The sequence below is a fragment of the Vulpes lagopus genome, chromosome 8 (assembly GCF_018345385.1).
Source record: "Vulpes lagopus strain Blue_001 chromosome 8, ASM1834538v1, whole genome shotgun sequence".
Taxonomy (NCBI): Eukaryota; Metazoa; Chordata; class Mammalia; order Carnivora; family Canidae; genus Vulpes; species Vulpes lagopus.
In genome coordinates this window covers 46,589,063-46,605,189 of record NC_054831.1, presented here as the reverse complement: position 1 = coordinate 46,605,189, position 16,127 = coordinate 46,589,063, and the positions used below count along the sequence as shown (strand labels likewise).

Sequence of the window (16,127 nt, the reverse complement as noted above, 5' to 3'; positions counted from 1 at the left end):
AAAATCTTTAAAAAAAAAAAAAAAAGAAATGGTCTGTTTTAAGGAAGGGATATCCACCCTTCCTATTTCAGGTTTAGAAGGAAAAAAGGGAAAAAAGGAAACAAGTATTTCGATTACTTTGGGGATACTCTCCATTTTTGTTAGGCACAAAATCAATAATTCCCTTTCAAATGGCTACTGACTGGACAAAAACATTGTGTATACTCAGGCTGAGTGTACCTCTGTTTTGTCAAATTCTTTTGTCTTCTGTGCTCTTTCATTATCTCCTCTAAAGAGGCAGATCACAGATCACAGATTAGTTTTAAAAGAAGTAACAATGTCTTGATTTCTGTAGAGTAATTTTATCACTGTACTGCCTATTGGTGCCTTTCAGTTTTATTGCTGGTTTCTATAGCATGTAATTTGCATCTGAAGGTAGCTTACAGACAGGTAAGGAAATTGCAGGGCACCCATCCAGTTTTGTCATAGTAAACCAAACTCTGTTAGGGGAGCTGGGACCATGTACTGGGTCACTAGCTCTCTGTGAACTCTGAAAATAGCATCTGGAGAAGACAAGAAAGGAGAAGCATATGGGGGCAGATGTCTTTACCAAGGCAGAGGAAGCAGAATGACGGGTGGTATAGGGCAGCAGTGTTCCCAGAGAGGAAGGTGCTGGTTGCTGGAAGTTTCTCCATGTGGAGTTGTAGATGCAAGCTTGTTTCAGGTGGGAATGGGCAATTCTCATTCCCAGAGGGGATTTTGTTTTCTTTTAAGGAGTACTCAAGTTCTTGAAGTTAAAGAGCAGACTAGTTTTCACCCAAAATGCCTCGTTGCCCTGTGAATCTCTCAGTACTCGCCTCCTTCCTTACCCTGGATTTTGAAATCTCTGCCAGATGCCTTCCTATAAAGCCTTTAGCATCCTTTACCTTTGAGGAAAAATAAATAAATAACAATAACAATTAATAGCTGGAGTTAATTGGAGGTTTACAGTGTGTCAGGCATTGCTTCATTGTACACATGATCTCATAAAACCCACCCCAAATGCTATACGTTGGTATTATCCTGCTTTGCAGATGAGGAAATCTTAGAGAAGCAGGTAAGTTGCTTGAGGTCACACAACGGAGAGCCAGGTTTCCCCACAGGCCTGCCTGACTCCAGGGCTCTTGCTTTTAACCTGTGGGGAGCAAGGGCAGGGGGAGGGGTATGGCTTTCACAGATATTGTGTCTTCAGTTTCATATGCAAATATTCACTTCTAATACCCTCTTTGGACAAAGATGAGGTTGACAGTATTAAAAAAAAAAATCAAGGATGCCTGGGTGGTTCAGTGGTTGAGCATCTGCCTTTGGCTTAGGACGGTCCCGAGGTCCTGGGATCGAGTCCCATATCCAGCTCCCCACAGGGTGCCTACTTCTCCCTCTTCCTGTTTCTCTGCCTCTCTTGCGTGTCTCTCATGAATAAATTAGTAAAATCTGAAAAAAAAAAAAATGCAACTGAGTAAATTTGAAGTTCTAATTTGCTTTATTCACAAACTGAGCAGCATCCCATCTAGCAAGGAGAAGGAAGCTCTGAGGAATTACACAAAATGGCAAGTTTTTATAGGAAGGAGGGTGGGGCAAAGAGTTATTAGTAAAAGGCCTTATTTCAGGCAAGGTCAGTTTTCCTCAGGAGGAAGAGCAGGGGGTCTTCTCCTGCAGATTACCTCATCTTTTGAGGCATGGAGAGAGCTCTATGGCACGTTGCCACACTGAGGCTAATCCAAAAATTTCTTCTGACTGACAGTTAAGGTGACATTTCTGGGGGGAAAGTTGGAAATGCTATTAGTATTAAGCCCCAGTTGGGTGCCTTGGCCTAAATGACACCATTTTGAGCCTATGGTTTTCTTTTTAACCAGAAGTTATAGGTTTAAATAGGAGCAGTAGCATTCATGAGTTTATATTCCAGCCCCCCCTCCATGAGGCCAGTCTTGGCAGGACAGCTAGCAGCAGAGGCTCAGACCCAGGAGATGCTGGCAGCCAGGTTGTCCATCCCTTGATCTCATTTCCTTTCCTATAGCATAAAATAGCCGCTACTGTATGATAGTGAAAATGTGTTGCCTCGTGCTGACACAATAAAGCATTTATATTAGGAATGCTCACAACAACTTAGGAGCCCCAGTCTCTGTTTGCCGAGATATCTATGCAAACTTCTGTAAACAGGTTCCTTTTTCCTTCAAATACTTTGAAGAGGTAATGTATTTTTTATTTTTTATTTTTACTTATTTTTATTTATTTATTTATTTATTTTGGTAATGTATTTTTTACTGCGAAAGCTTTAGGATTTCTTGTTCAAGAAAATCTGTGCGTCTGAGTATCCATCTCTCAGCACAAAGTTGTAAGAAAAAAAAGCCCTTTCTTTGCTAACTCAACAATAGGAATTGATTACTTACATCATGCCCCCACAAATTATACGACCACAAGAAGGCACAAATTGAGAAGCCTATTGTCTAACCTAGTTTATAATTAGTATAATCGATACTCTTTTCCTTTGTCCTTCACCCAACATTTTCTCCTGCCTGATTTGAATAATAAAATGGTCTTGTTTGGATGATAAGAAATTTCTTATCTTCTCCTGAGAAATGATAGATAGTATTGGCTGAGATTTCCTAATTCCTATGCCTTATTCAAAATGTCTTAGATCTTTTATACTAATACCTATAACACATTTTATTTCCTTCCATAATTTATCTGTTCTGTATTCTCCATCTCCTACTAATTCAGACCTCATCAGGAAAAGAGAAACAAAGCCTATTCTAACCATTATTCTTTCTTGAGTTGTATTAGAATGTCAACACAGTTCTATTTTAAGATCCTAAGCTCAAAAGCTCATTTTTAAGGGTGAGAATCTGTCTAGACTACAATCTCAAAGCAGCCCTAGAATGTCGGGAAAAAATTTAATGTTCTTAGAAATGTTATTTTTAAACTTAAAAGATAATTTAAATAATAATATTAATTATTAAACCCAATAACTCCTACCTCTAAATAGGTGATCACTAAAACTTTGTTTTTAGGCTATTCTTTTGAAGATTTAAAACAAAATTGTTTTTCTGGAGAAATTACATTAAAAGTGATGATAAAGGTTTCAGGCTAATTCACCAAAAGCTGTTTAACCTACACTGACCCTGGGCCCTGGTTTCCTCTGAGCCCTGGCCTGCGGGGAAGCTGGGGGCAAGGGGTGAGGCAAAAGTCTTTCTGGTGTCCGCAAAACCTCCCCATATACCCTAGTTTAGGCTTCTGTGACTTCCCTCTTTGATCATTCTTCAGGCCATTGCCAAATCAATATTTCCTACAGCCCAGACCTGGTTATGTCACTATCTACTAAAAAAATCTTCCCAAGGACAACAGTACTGAGACAGGACTTCAGAGTCCTGCACATTCTGCTCTCCACCCACACTTCTAGACTTTATCAGTAGTTTCCATCCCGCAACTAGCACATGCTCTATGCTCATATCAAACTGAGAGCCACCCTCAGTTTGCCAGGTAGAATTCAGGGTTTCATTCTTGTCCTTCAATTCTGCCTCTTGCTCATTCCTGTCCTTCAAAATTTAGCACAAATGCAGCATCTGTGAAGTCTTTCCAAACCTTCAAGTCAGAAGTAGTCATTCTGTCCTCAGAAATCTCTTAGCCCTTTATATGTATTTCTTATGCACTGCTTTCATTCAATTTTATAATTATTCAACAAACAGCACAAGATTTTGCTGTTATTGTTATTCCTTGATTTTTAAAAGTGCTTTATTTGACAAACTAATAAAATGAAAAGAAGAAAACATCTGCTTCCTGAATTTACTCCAGTGACTTTGTCTATCATGAATCCCACTTATGAAGGTGAAGATAGGAATTCATGCTGTGTGGTTGCAATGGTGATTCTGTTTTCTCTGGACCATTAGGTAATTGGATTGAGTGGAATGGTCCTAGAAGCTAGCAATGATGGTGGCTTAGGATGGAAAAGAACAATGAAACACATTTGTGTGTATTTGTTTCAATTTTTAGGTAAAAGTACTCTCTGGGAGAGTTAAACCTCATTTGAGCTGTGCTTTATTCAGTTAGTCAAATGATACCTTGCTGGAATTTGTAATGGGAAATGGGACTTCTGACTGGGATAGGTATCAGTTAGGAAACCTCGCCATTGACAGACTTCAAGGCAAGAGAATGAATGAGCTCACCTAAGTGGGAAATCCAGATGTGGCCTTCAGGATAGATTTGAGCCAGAGGTTTATGAGGTCTCAGGATTGTGGCTTGATTTCTTTGAAAAGCTTTTGATTTTGTTGTCCTGTGTATTCCATCTTTGACCTCATGGGAGTAAGATGACCACCCAGAGGTCCCAGGGCTTTTGCAGGTTCCCAGCTCTGGTGAAGGAAGAAGAAGGGGGGAAGCTTCTCTTTCATCAGCTATTGAACAGAATCCCCGAGCTTCTCTCTGATTGCACTAAATTATATTACATGTCTACCTCCACGGTATGCAGGAAGAAAATGATGATTGGCTTCGGCTAATCAAGGTCTGTAACCTGGATTGGGGGTGGGGGGTGGTATTGATCCTCCACAAACAATACAGATACTGATGTGGTGAGGACAGTGTCTATCCACCCTAGGCTGGCTTGGAGGCCAGAACTGTCTGGGGGCAGCATGAAGTCATTGTACCTGTGATTTCCCCAACAGGAACAGGACGAGGCAGGGAGTAAGCAAGGGGCTCATTTATCTTTTAACAACCTCTGTTCTGCTCTGTGCCAGGCACTAGTCTAGGTGCCGGAGTTGTGAGGTGAAAACACAGACCAGGTTCCTACCCTCACAGAACTTACAATCTATTGGAAAGGGAAATAAATGAAGTGAACGAGAGAATTTCAGATTGTATTGCTGTGAAGGAATTGACAGGATGCCTTGCAGAGATAGGTGGTGAGGGATTCTAGGAAGGATGCCTAGATTTCAGAAAGAAGATGAGGAGGGCAAAAAACCAAACTTTGCCTCTTTGCAGTTTTACTGAGGGCACTGGCTGGCCTCTTTGCAGTTTTACTGAGGGCACTTCCTGTCCTATGGAGGCTGCCAGTGCCCAAGCAGAGGTGTCCAGATCAATCTGGAAAGGCACAAAGGAAGCTTTTCCCATCTCAGCTGGTCTTCACAGTTCCTGTTAACCCAGATTAGCCATCCTGGCTCTCTGAGGGTCTCTTCTTTCCTGGCCCACCCTTTCTTTCTAAAATGCAGAAGGGAAGAAGATAGAAGTAGAAGGAGAGCTGAAACCATTGCCCTCACCCAGCCAGTATTCAGACACTTTCTCATTTCCTTTGAACACGCAATGTTCAATAGAGACCCCTGTTGAACAGGACCTTTAGAAGAGTTCCCTACTAGAACTCTGCTGATTGACATTTCCTCACTACTGGAATGTTACATGATGTTTTGAGCTGCTTGAAATGCTATTTCCATAGTATTTGTTTTAGGATAGCCATAGCTTTGTTATTTGTTATTTGTACCCTCAGCATGTAGACACACAACTTTAAGCTTTTCAAAAATATATGTAATTGAGAAGTCTTTCTTGGATTTATATCTAACAATAAACATATAAGATCCTGTTTGATATTTGCTTCACTGGCAGTGAAACTAACCATATGAACAATTCTTGAGATCTGGTGTTGGTAGGTTCATCCATAAATTTGAAGGGAGTTTTTTTTTTATTTTTGGCAAATGGATCCTAGTGATTTTATGCTTTTGTATGGAAATTATATTGTTTGTGGTTTAGTAGGTTGTTCCAAGACCATATTTGAATCGTTGGTATTTTCTTAGGCCATGTATCAAACTTGGGCTTTGGAGGGGGTGGACAGTCTCCTTCTAAAACATTTGTGTGTGAGTGTAGCCTTAACATTTTTTAGACTGAAAATAGTTCTGAGAGCACTAACTACAATATCTTGTTTCTTAGAAAATATTAAAAACTGTTTGTCTGACATTAGCCGTATGGTGACATATAGAATCATTATAACTTGATTTTGTAACTTGACCAAAGCGTTCATAAAGTGGATGACAATGAAATGGGAATAAACAAGCTAAAGAAAAAAATAATAATAATTATAAAATAAAAAGTAAACACACACAAAGCCAAAAAATAACAACAACAAAAAACAACCAAAATGAGACATATTAAATGCCAACTAATAGAAAACACATTTGTTTTAAGGTTAGAAAATTTTTCAACAAGTTATATCAAGGCTTCCATAGCAGTATTCCTGCCTCTGAGTTAGAATCAGACATTTTCCGTTGCATTCTCTTTAATTTGCCAAGTGTGTGTGACATAATATAGTTATGTCACATCAGAGAGCTTAAAAAGACCTTGAATTTTTAATCTTCTGCTGAAGGACAACTGATAGAAGCAATTCATCAAAACTCCTTTTAAGTAAAAACATCTTGTGATTAAGCATTTAAAGTTTAATACTTAATTTAGTTTCAAAGTTTTACAAGAATTGTTTACAGGAATTTAGTTTGCAGCGTTTTATAGGTGCCAAAAAAGAAAGTTTCTTTTCCTGCTCCCCCTTCCCATTTAAATGGAACCTGGCACAAAGGAATTCAAATTTTTATTATTTGGTGATTATTTAAATTATAAGAGAATGTTCTTCTTGCCTTATAAAATGATTCACAGCAATGTCTTTTAAATCAAGACTTTGGAGGGGCACCTGGCTGGCCCAGTTGGTTGTGTGACCAACTCTTGATTTCGATTCAGGTCAGGATCGCAGGGTGGTGAAATCACCCTGCCTCCAGCTCCATGCGCAGCAGAGAGTACGCTGGAGGTTCTCTCTCTCTCCCTCTCCCACTGCCCCTCCCCACTGCTCATGTGTGTTCTTCCTCTCTCTCTCTCCCTCTCTCTCTCTTAAAGCATCTCTACTCTATCATCTATTCCTCCAGTTGGATAGGTAGCCTGGTGCACTGCAGGACACAGAGAAGTTCTCTCAGGGGACCTCTCTGGAGCCTTGTCTTCAAAAGGATTCTGAGGCCATATCCAAACTCTTGGTATAAAATCAATTTGTTTGCAGTGATAAAGAAACAGAGAGGATCAGTACATCTGCCTCAAGTTTGTAGCAACTAATGTAGTGAATAAAGCCCTAGATTTTGGAATTAAGGAGACCTGGGTTTCATCCACGGCTGCAAAACCTACCAACCATGAGATTGTGGGCGAGTCATTTATCTTCACTGGGATTTAGTTTCCTTATGTTAAATAGAGATCATAGATTAACTTCAAATGAATTGAATCGAATTAAACTGAACTAGCATTTATTAAACACTTCCTGTGCGTAAAGCAATCTAAATTTGTTGTTGATGGTTACGAGGAGCAAATAACAGCTATTACCCTCTAAAGTATCATACAAAATGTAAATGGTTCTATGGTGTGCAATGTCTTAGGCTCTCATTACCTTTCTCTTGAGCAGTTAGCTCCCTCATTATTCTCCACACAAACACTTCCTCAAAAAAAAAAAATTGTTCTGTAGGATACAGCGAGGCATTGATCATGCTGTCCTCCAGTTCCCAAGCCTTCTGTGGTAACCGTCATTCCACTCCTGGCAGTGATTTGGCCTTGTTTTCTCGTCTCTTATCCACACATCCTCCTTCATGGCCACAGTGAGCAGTTGGTGGAGCCTGAGGAGAAGGATATTGGCAGCCTGCGTTGAGGGGCTGGGCTCAGGGTAAATAGGAGAAGGCTAAGAGAAGGCAGAGTGGGGAGCCAAGAGAAGCTCCACTTTTAACTGCCAATCCGCTGATCTCTCTTCCAGAGCTCTGTCCCATTTCCACCTCCACTACCACCCCATCTCTGCTGTCTTCTCCTGATTAGGTCTCCTGTGTTTTATCTTTCAGTTTTCATCTCTCTATTGAAAGCATAATATGGAACTCAAGTATATTTTTATAATCTGCTGTGTTTACTGAATTAATTTTATGTCTTCTGTTCTTAATTTTACAAGCAAAGGAGAATATTTCCTTATTTCTGGTTTCTTTCTCACTCTCTCAACACCTACCCTAAAAAAATCAATAAATAAAACACACTTTGTTGAGTTTTTCCTTTTGCTGAGTTTAATTTTTTCCTGTGGCTTGATAATTTTCATCAAAGAAAAAGTTCCCTATCCTTGTCTCAAATAGTGAATTTGACTAGTGCATTTAAATTATGACTACATTAACAGAATTTTTTATTTGTGTACATCTTTCCACATTGTATAAAGCAGTAGCTCTTGACAAGGAACAGTTTTGCCTTCCAGGGGACATTTGGCAATATACAGAGACATGTTTGCTTGTCATTACTAGGGATGGGAGGGAGTGCTACTGGTATTTGCTGGATAGAGGCTAGGGATGCTGCTAACCATCCTACAGTATGCAAGGCAGCCCCCACAATAAAGAATTATCTGGCCCAAACTATTATTTGTGCCAAGGAGAAACACTGTTATAAATTAGGATAAGCCTATGTGGTGCTCAGACTGAAAACTTGGTGAATAATTTCTATAAAGTGTTTATTTAGTTGAAACTAAAATGTCTTAAAGCTAAAGGAATCAACTTATGCTTCCCCTGTAACATTTCCTTAGTCATATTTGTATTCAAATTATCTAGATTTTTTTCCATTGCTGATGTTCAGTGATTTCTTCTTCCAATTCTTGTGACATATTTTTCCACAATGTCATATTCTAATTAATGAAGAAAAAAATATTTAGTCAATGTATTTAGTACTATTTGTTACAGAATATGTATGATTTTAGAGAAAGCTGGGGGTATTTTTGATGGTTTCTTCATGTATATTTTTTAAAAATACCTGTTAAATGTTCTTTAGGAATTTGATTATAAAACTTCCCAGATATTTACTTCAGTATATCCATTTTTCCCCTCTTAAAACCTCTGAGGTATATTTCATATGTAAACAACCTGTGATATAGAACAGCCAGCATATCTTTTACCAATAGCCTCCTCCTTGTCCTTATTTATAAATTCCAGTTTTCTTAAATTATTATTACTTAAAATATTCATTTGATTCCATCCTCACCTTGTCATTTCTTATAAGCTTCCAAGATTTTAAGTTATGGGCCAGTGATCATACCAAAAGAACGATAATTTATGAAGGCTAACTATACATTAGCAGAGTTCAATGTTGTAGTTAAAATGTGCACAAGTTAATCTGATGTGTAGTTAATGATTTACATATTCATCACAATGGTGCCTGGTAATTAGGCATGTGGTAAGCAGTTCAGAGAAATTACTATAATTAGTATTCCTTCTACATGGCCAAACTACATTTTTGTAAGGGTTTTTTTTCCCCCTGCTTGCTTAGTTATTTTCCCAGTGGCTATAATCAATGTCAGTGTTGACATTCTCCCGCATATAGTACTGTGGAACTGTGTATACTTGTTGTACACTTTAGTTGTCTTCTCTCTCTCTTACACACACACACATCACTTTTTCTCATTCAGACATACATGAAAGACTAACATACTCAAGCTGCTCCCTTTCTTGTATTATTTTCCTGGGGCTTGAGAAAATTAGGAATAAGGAAATGTTTGGGAGATGACACTAGCCACTCCTCTGTTTATCATAATTTTTGATAATATGAATGAATTCATCATTTTTGTTTAAGAAAAAAAGTCATAAAAAATAGAAGAAAAATGGCATGAACTAGAGCCCAAGACAGACTTAGGTGCCAGTGATTGCTTGTGTGTGTCTCCCCTAAGCAGGGCCTCATTTTCTGCCTGTAACTTAAAGAGGTAAAACATCATGTTCTAAAGCACAGAGATTCAAAGCTGTAACTAGACTGTGGCACACAAACAAAATGGCACCATTGGTCATACATACCAACCAAGAACTATCTTGTGCTTATTTTATCTATTCATGCTTGTAGTGTAGGTTGGCTGGGTCCAAGGACCAGAGGAAGTCCCACAGGACCAGCCAGGAGGGCCATTGGCTTTGCACAGGATGGGAATCAAATGTGAGCTGAGAGGAAGTGAGAGCAGAGTTTATTGAATACAGAGAAAGTGCAGGTGCAGAGTTTCTGGAAAACTCAGAAAGAAAAGGAGATTGAGTCTTGTTTTTGCTTGGGAGCTAGGGTTTTTATTGAGCACGGTGGTCTGATGTATATGTCCTCTCAGGCATCCAGGAACTAGTTAGAACAAAATGAGTGTCTAGGTGTCCTCCCTAAGTCACTTAGGCCCTGGAGCCAGGGATCTTGATGAATCATTGGTCTGGAAAATGTAGATGACAGCCCTACCTAGTTATTCCTTTAGATGTTATCTTTGTGCTGGAAGACTCCAAAGAAATCATTAACTCCTTGCTCCTTATAAGGAGGACATACATTATTTGTACTGTAAGGCATGTGGAAGGTGGAGGTGCAGGTCCTAGCAAGAATAGAGGTGGCAAAAAAAGCCATCCTTCATAGGATTCCTTCATTTTCCCTCTCTTACCTGGACATGAAGTTTTAGAATTATACTCTACAGTTCCTTTTAAACCAACCAGATTAGTCTAAATTTTTTTCTTCACTGTTGTTTCAAATATGCTAAAATGGTGAGACTACAGCCAGTTTTGATTCTTATTATCTATGAAATTTTTAATTCTCATTATTTACGATTGATATCTTTATAGTATAGGAAATGTTTACTGCTAATGTGTCCTCTCACTCATTAGTAAGAGCAAGTTTTACAGACATTTCTATTTACACATACAAGACTTAAGTCTTAAGTATCTTCTTAAGTATCCTCTTAAGGACTTGGGGTAATGAGAAATATGTTTCATTTCTTTTGCAAAGCTTTTCCTGGAAAACCAGGCAACTGTTTAGCTGACAGTTGAAGATACGGTCCATTGTGGCCTACTTTCCTAGGAAAAGACATTTATAGGCATTTTGTAGTTCCAGGAAATAATCTTGTATCTATAATTGGAACTTATTTAGGCTTTCCCAGACTTTAATTGTGAGTTAAAAGGTGACCTTTAGAAGCAATAATGGAAGGGAATAAAAGAAAACCACATTAAAAGAACAGGGTTAACCAGGCATATGTGCCTCACTTTGGTGCCTTGTGCTATTTGGATCATACATATTGGATCCAGGTTATTTAATGTTTTCATATATATTTGAAGACCTCTACAATATAATGATCTTGGGATGCCTGGGTGACTCAGTCAGTGGAGCAGCTGACTCTTGGTTTCAACTCAGATCATGATCTTAGGGTCCTGGGATCAAGCCCCATGTCCCTATGTCAGGCTCCATCAGGCTCCATGCTCAGTGGGAAGTCTGTTTGTGGATTCTCTCTCTCCTCCCTCTGCCCCTCCCCCAGTTCCCTCCCTTTCTCATAAATAAATAAATAAATAAATAAATAAATCTATCTTAAAAAAAATAATGCCTGTTGCTCATGGAGGTGGCCTCTCAATTCTGAATGAAATGTAATTATTATGAACGAAAATTAAGAAAAAATTAAAATGTTTAAGCTACAATAAGCCAATCATCTAAGTACTTAAATGTCAAATAGTTTTATCAGTTACACTCTCCTGTATCAGGTGTGTATGTTTTTGGTAGTGTTTCCTGAATCAAGTTCATTGTTGTTCTCAGTTTTGTTTTGTTTTTAAGTAAGTGATTTGGAATTTTTATGTTTCACTTACATGGGAGGGGAAGACTTAGCCCACTACCTATCCTCACCACCAATGGCATCCTCCAACTAACTAATTCTAAGAATTGGTTGATGTAGTACTTTTAAAATGTGTCTAGTTCTCATTTTCTTCCCATGGTTTCCCAAGGTTTAGTAGCCTTTGATAGAAAAAAAAAAAGTTGTCCTGGAATGTGCATTATTGTGACTCTGCTTGCCATAGTCCCAGTAATATTGTCAAATACTTACTGCACACATCAGTTTATTGATCCCTTTGCTATTCACTGAGCTCCCGAAAAGTCATATTGACTTTTTCTCACCCACTATCCAATCCAGCTAGTTTTACTCACACTTGGTCCCTGCCCTCCATTCTTCATATGTAGGCTGGGTCAAGGCAGTCCTCATTTCTCCTGGCATTGGGAAGCACCTTGGCTGGTTTCCTTGCTTTCAGCCTTGCACTTTTCACATCTCTCCTTCACATGCCTTTAATGTACTCTCTAAAATGCAGACCTGATCAAGTCACTCTCATTCCTTAAAATGCAGTACTTTAATAGATCAAGGACCTTCCTTACTGCCCCTTCCCCATCCTCTAAGGATAAAGTCATTACTCCTTTAAGTGGTCCCCCAAACCTTAAATCATCTGGCCTCTACCTGCCTCTCCACATTCCCCTTCCTTCATTCTACTGTTCTACTGAATGACTCAGTAATGAATGGCTTTAGTTCTCCACTCTGTGCTGCCTTAGACCTGCTGTGCCCTTGACTTTGTGTTCTCTAGCCTGGGATACATTAACCTCTCTTCACCTAGTTTATGTCTACAGGTTCTTCACATTTTACCTCAAGTTTGCCCTCTTCTGTGAGTCTTTAACCCACACCCAGATGGAATATGTCCCTCTTCTGAGCTTCCGAGCTCCTAGACACACCTCTGTCTTCTGTCCTTGCACTCTTACCACCTCATGTGGAAATGATCTGTGTGTAGATTTGTTTTAACCTCTAGTTGAAAAGTTCACCTAAGCTAAGGACCATACCCTCTTCATTCTCTTCATTTTGACATGCTAGTGCTGAACTCTTATGAGATGTAAGAGAATTTCCCTGTGGAGCTTTACTAGATTCCTTGATAAGAAGAATGTTGCTATCTTCTATATAGTCTCTTTCTTTCCTTTTTTAAAAGATTTATTTAGAGAGAGAGAGTGCGCGCACATGAGTGGGGGGAGGGACAGAGGGAGAGAAGAATAATCCAAGCAGACTCCCCACTGAGCTCAGAGCCTGATGCTGAGCTTCATCTCATGACCCTCAGATTATGCAAGAGCCAAAATCAAGAGACACTTATATGACTGAGCCACCCAGGCATCCCTGTTTTCTATATGCTTTCAAAGAAAACAGATCTTCACTTGTTTTTTTTTCTTTTAAATTCTAGTAGCATATTAAAATTGTTTCACTCACTTTTACTTTTCTTTATTGTTGCTACATACAGTTTAACCAAAGCCTCTTAGAGACCTATGAGTTCTAAAGCAGATTTCACCAATTTTCTACCCAGTTTCAAAATAGATATTTAAAATATTTCTTTCTCTTGGGGGAATATATATGTTTAACATCTCGTTTCTGAAGTTCTTCTGAATGATGATGTCAAAGTAGTACACTATAGCTGTATTCTTCTAAGAATGGAAGTAATGGAATGTGGTTAATTAAGTTATGGAGGAAAGAGCACTTTTTGTTAAGAAAGCTTTAGGTTTGTGTGAACTAGAAAAAAAACATTCATGAGAAGGTCAAGCAACCACTGACAGTAATCTATAATCTTGGCAGTGCTTTGGAATTAAGTGTCCTTGTGGTATTCGTAGAATTTTTTAAAAAGATTTTATTAATTTGAGAGAAAGAGAGTATGAGAGCATGAGCAGGGAGGAGGGGTAGAGGGAGAGGGAGATTCCTCACTGAGCAGGGAGCGCAACACAGGGTTTGATCCCAGGAACCTGGAATCATAACCTGAGCTGAAGGTTTATCTTCAAGTTTATGCAGTGTCAGCAATCCCTGATTTTTTGGTATACTATATGGATACCAAATTATAAAGACCACTGTAAAAGTTATATTTTCTCATAAAATAGATGCTATCTTATGTTCCTCTCTAAAGTCTTGACATAAAATAGTTCATAGAAATAGCTAACCACATGCTATAAATGTGAAGATGTGACTAACCATCTCTGATATCATTTAAAGAGGACAGCCTACCCAAAGGAAATGAGAATAAGGGTAGTGTGTACCTTGATTATAGAGAAGACTTAAAATAAATACAGCTTAGAAAAATACACCCATGTGGTGACTTAAAGGGAGCCAATCTAAAACTAAATACTGTCCTCACAAACCATGAAACATCCAACCACAATTGGTCTTCTATTGTTATATTTATAAAGGCATATTAAGGATGATTCTGAATGACCAAAACATATTTAAAAATCCACCCAAAGAGGGGCACCTGCGTGGCTCAGTGGTTGAGCATCTGCTTTCAGCTCACGTCATGATCCGAGGGTCCTGGGATCAAGTGGCACATCGGGCTCCCTGTTAGGGAGCTCCCTGTTAGGGAGCCCGCTTCTCCCTCTGCCTATTCTTTGCCTCTCTCTGTATCTCTCATGAATAAATAAATAAAATCTTTTAAAAAAAAATCCACCCAAAGAATTTTCATCTGAAGTTATATTCCTTCCTATAGGAAAAATATGCATTCAAGAAATACCTGAATATGATTGCCATTTTAGTCACACTCCAGTCTGGAATCGCCCTTTATGCTAATCATCCTCACAGCATCTAAAGATTTGAAAATGAAGGTTGTTGTCTGGTAGAGTTTGGAGATGAAACATGGCTGGGATCTGAGCTCTTGGGCATCTTCTCTCCTTTGTCATCTCTGCTCCTCGTGAGTGCCCATGTCAGTGGCAGGCTTAAGATCCAGGAAGAATCACAAAGGAAAAATAGAAGAATATGAGCAGTAGGACCACAGGGCTTTACACAACCTTATTTTCCAGCTCCCGGCCCTCCCCTGAGCACTTTCCTGTGCAGTCCCTTTGAACTTCCCCCCACTTTCTTGTACATTTTGGTCCCTCTTCCCTTCTCCATGCTGCTTCCTCTTTTTCTTAAGGAAGACTCACAGGATCCTACTTCTAGGCCCAGCTCAAAGATCAGAATGCCCGGCAGAGGCATTCTCCATGCCCACTAGCTTTCTCCTCCCCTGGCCCTCAGGCTGGAGGAGCCCTGCCCCTCCCTGCTAGGACAGCAGGACACTCTGGGGCTCCCACATCAGAGTGCACCAAGTTCAAGTTCTGGCTCTGATATGTATGTCTGTGTGGCCCTGGGTCCTTTGCCATGCAAAGCCTTCATTTCATCTATATAACCAAGTCATACTTAATTCTACACTACATCATAGTGTGGAATGAAATCATGCGTATAAGAGAATGAGCATTGTGCCTGGCACAGAGGAAGTGCTCAGTGTGTGGAAACCGTTAATGACTTTGTCAAAGGTGATCATGTATGCAACATTCTTTAAGGAAAGAGATGGGATTTTATTCTTTGAATATCTATGGTGTCTGGCACACAGACACTTGAGAAATGTTTACCAAGTGGTAATTCATTCAGTTAATGAATAAGTTTAGAGTGGTGGCTGTGAATGAACAGCAAGAAAATTTCATATCATTCTGGAAAAGCTGCTTCCCACCTTCACCTCCTATCCCTTTGCCTGCTGAAGTTCCTGTGGGCCGCTGGTAGTTTGGACCCCTTGAGAGAAACCACAAATTAGAGTAGAAGTCCTTGTTTTGAGTCTCTTGTATTCACTGAGCATTTATTAAACAAATACTGTTGAGCTTTTCTTTTGTGTGCAGGCACAACTGTACATCTGAAAGCAGAGTTTCACTTTTATACTGCCAAAAAGGAATCCATTTGGGCTTGTATGTTGTTATATAGGAAGCTGTATCCATGCACAATCATGCTTTAACATACTCCAATTACGCCTTTCTCCCGCTGAGATATTAGGGGCTTTCCATTTATCTTTCTAGCCAAGAAAAATTTCCCTGAATCATCCAGAGCTACTTACCTTATGTCTAAATCTCCAAATGAACAGGTGAATATCCTGAGATGTTTAGTAGGAAGGGCTACCAGACAATGTCACATGTGTGGTACAGGGAAGTGAGATATGGTCAAAGCAGAAACTGCTAGTGTTAGTAAGATAGTGACTATCCCTTTATCAAAGAAAAGCACTTTTACATGGTAAGGACAGACTAAAGGTCTTCATGGACACTGAATTCCTTGAGGTCCTCACCAAAGGGAGGACCCTTTGTGGGATCCTCCAGAATACTTGATAAATTTTTATGGTTTGATCACTTTTTTTTATTAGTACCCAAAAAAGAATGAGAGGGTATGGTCCTTAGCTTAGGTGAACTTTTCAACTTTTCAGTACCCACTTTTTTTTATTAGTACTTTTTTTTTATTGGTACTAACTTGCGATCTGGCTAACATTTTCCTAGGTAATAAGGCCTCACAGATATATTAATAAATGGGATCAAAAACC

At 39.2% G+C, this 16,127-nt stretch overlaps 1 protein-coding gene across 5 annotated transcripts in view; it reads left to right on the top strand.

The window, feature by feature from the left end:
• The window catches only part of DCLK1 (doublecortin like kinase 1), a 341,749-nt gene that overhangs the window by 207,380 nt on the left and 118,242 nt on the right, over nt 1-16,127 (top strand). The gene's annotated exons all lie outside the window — the stretch shown is intronic.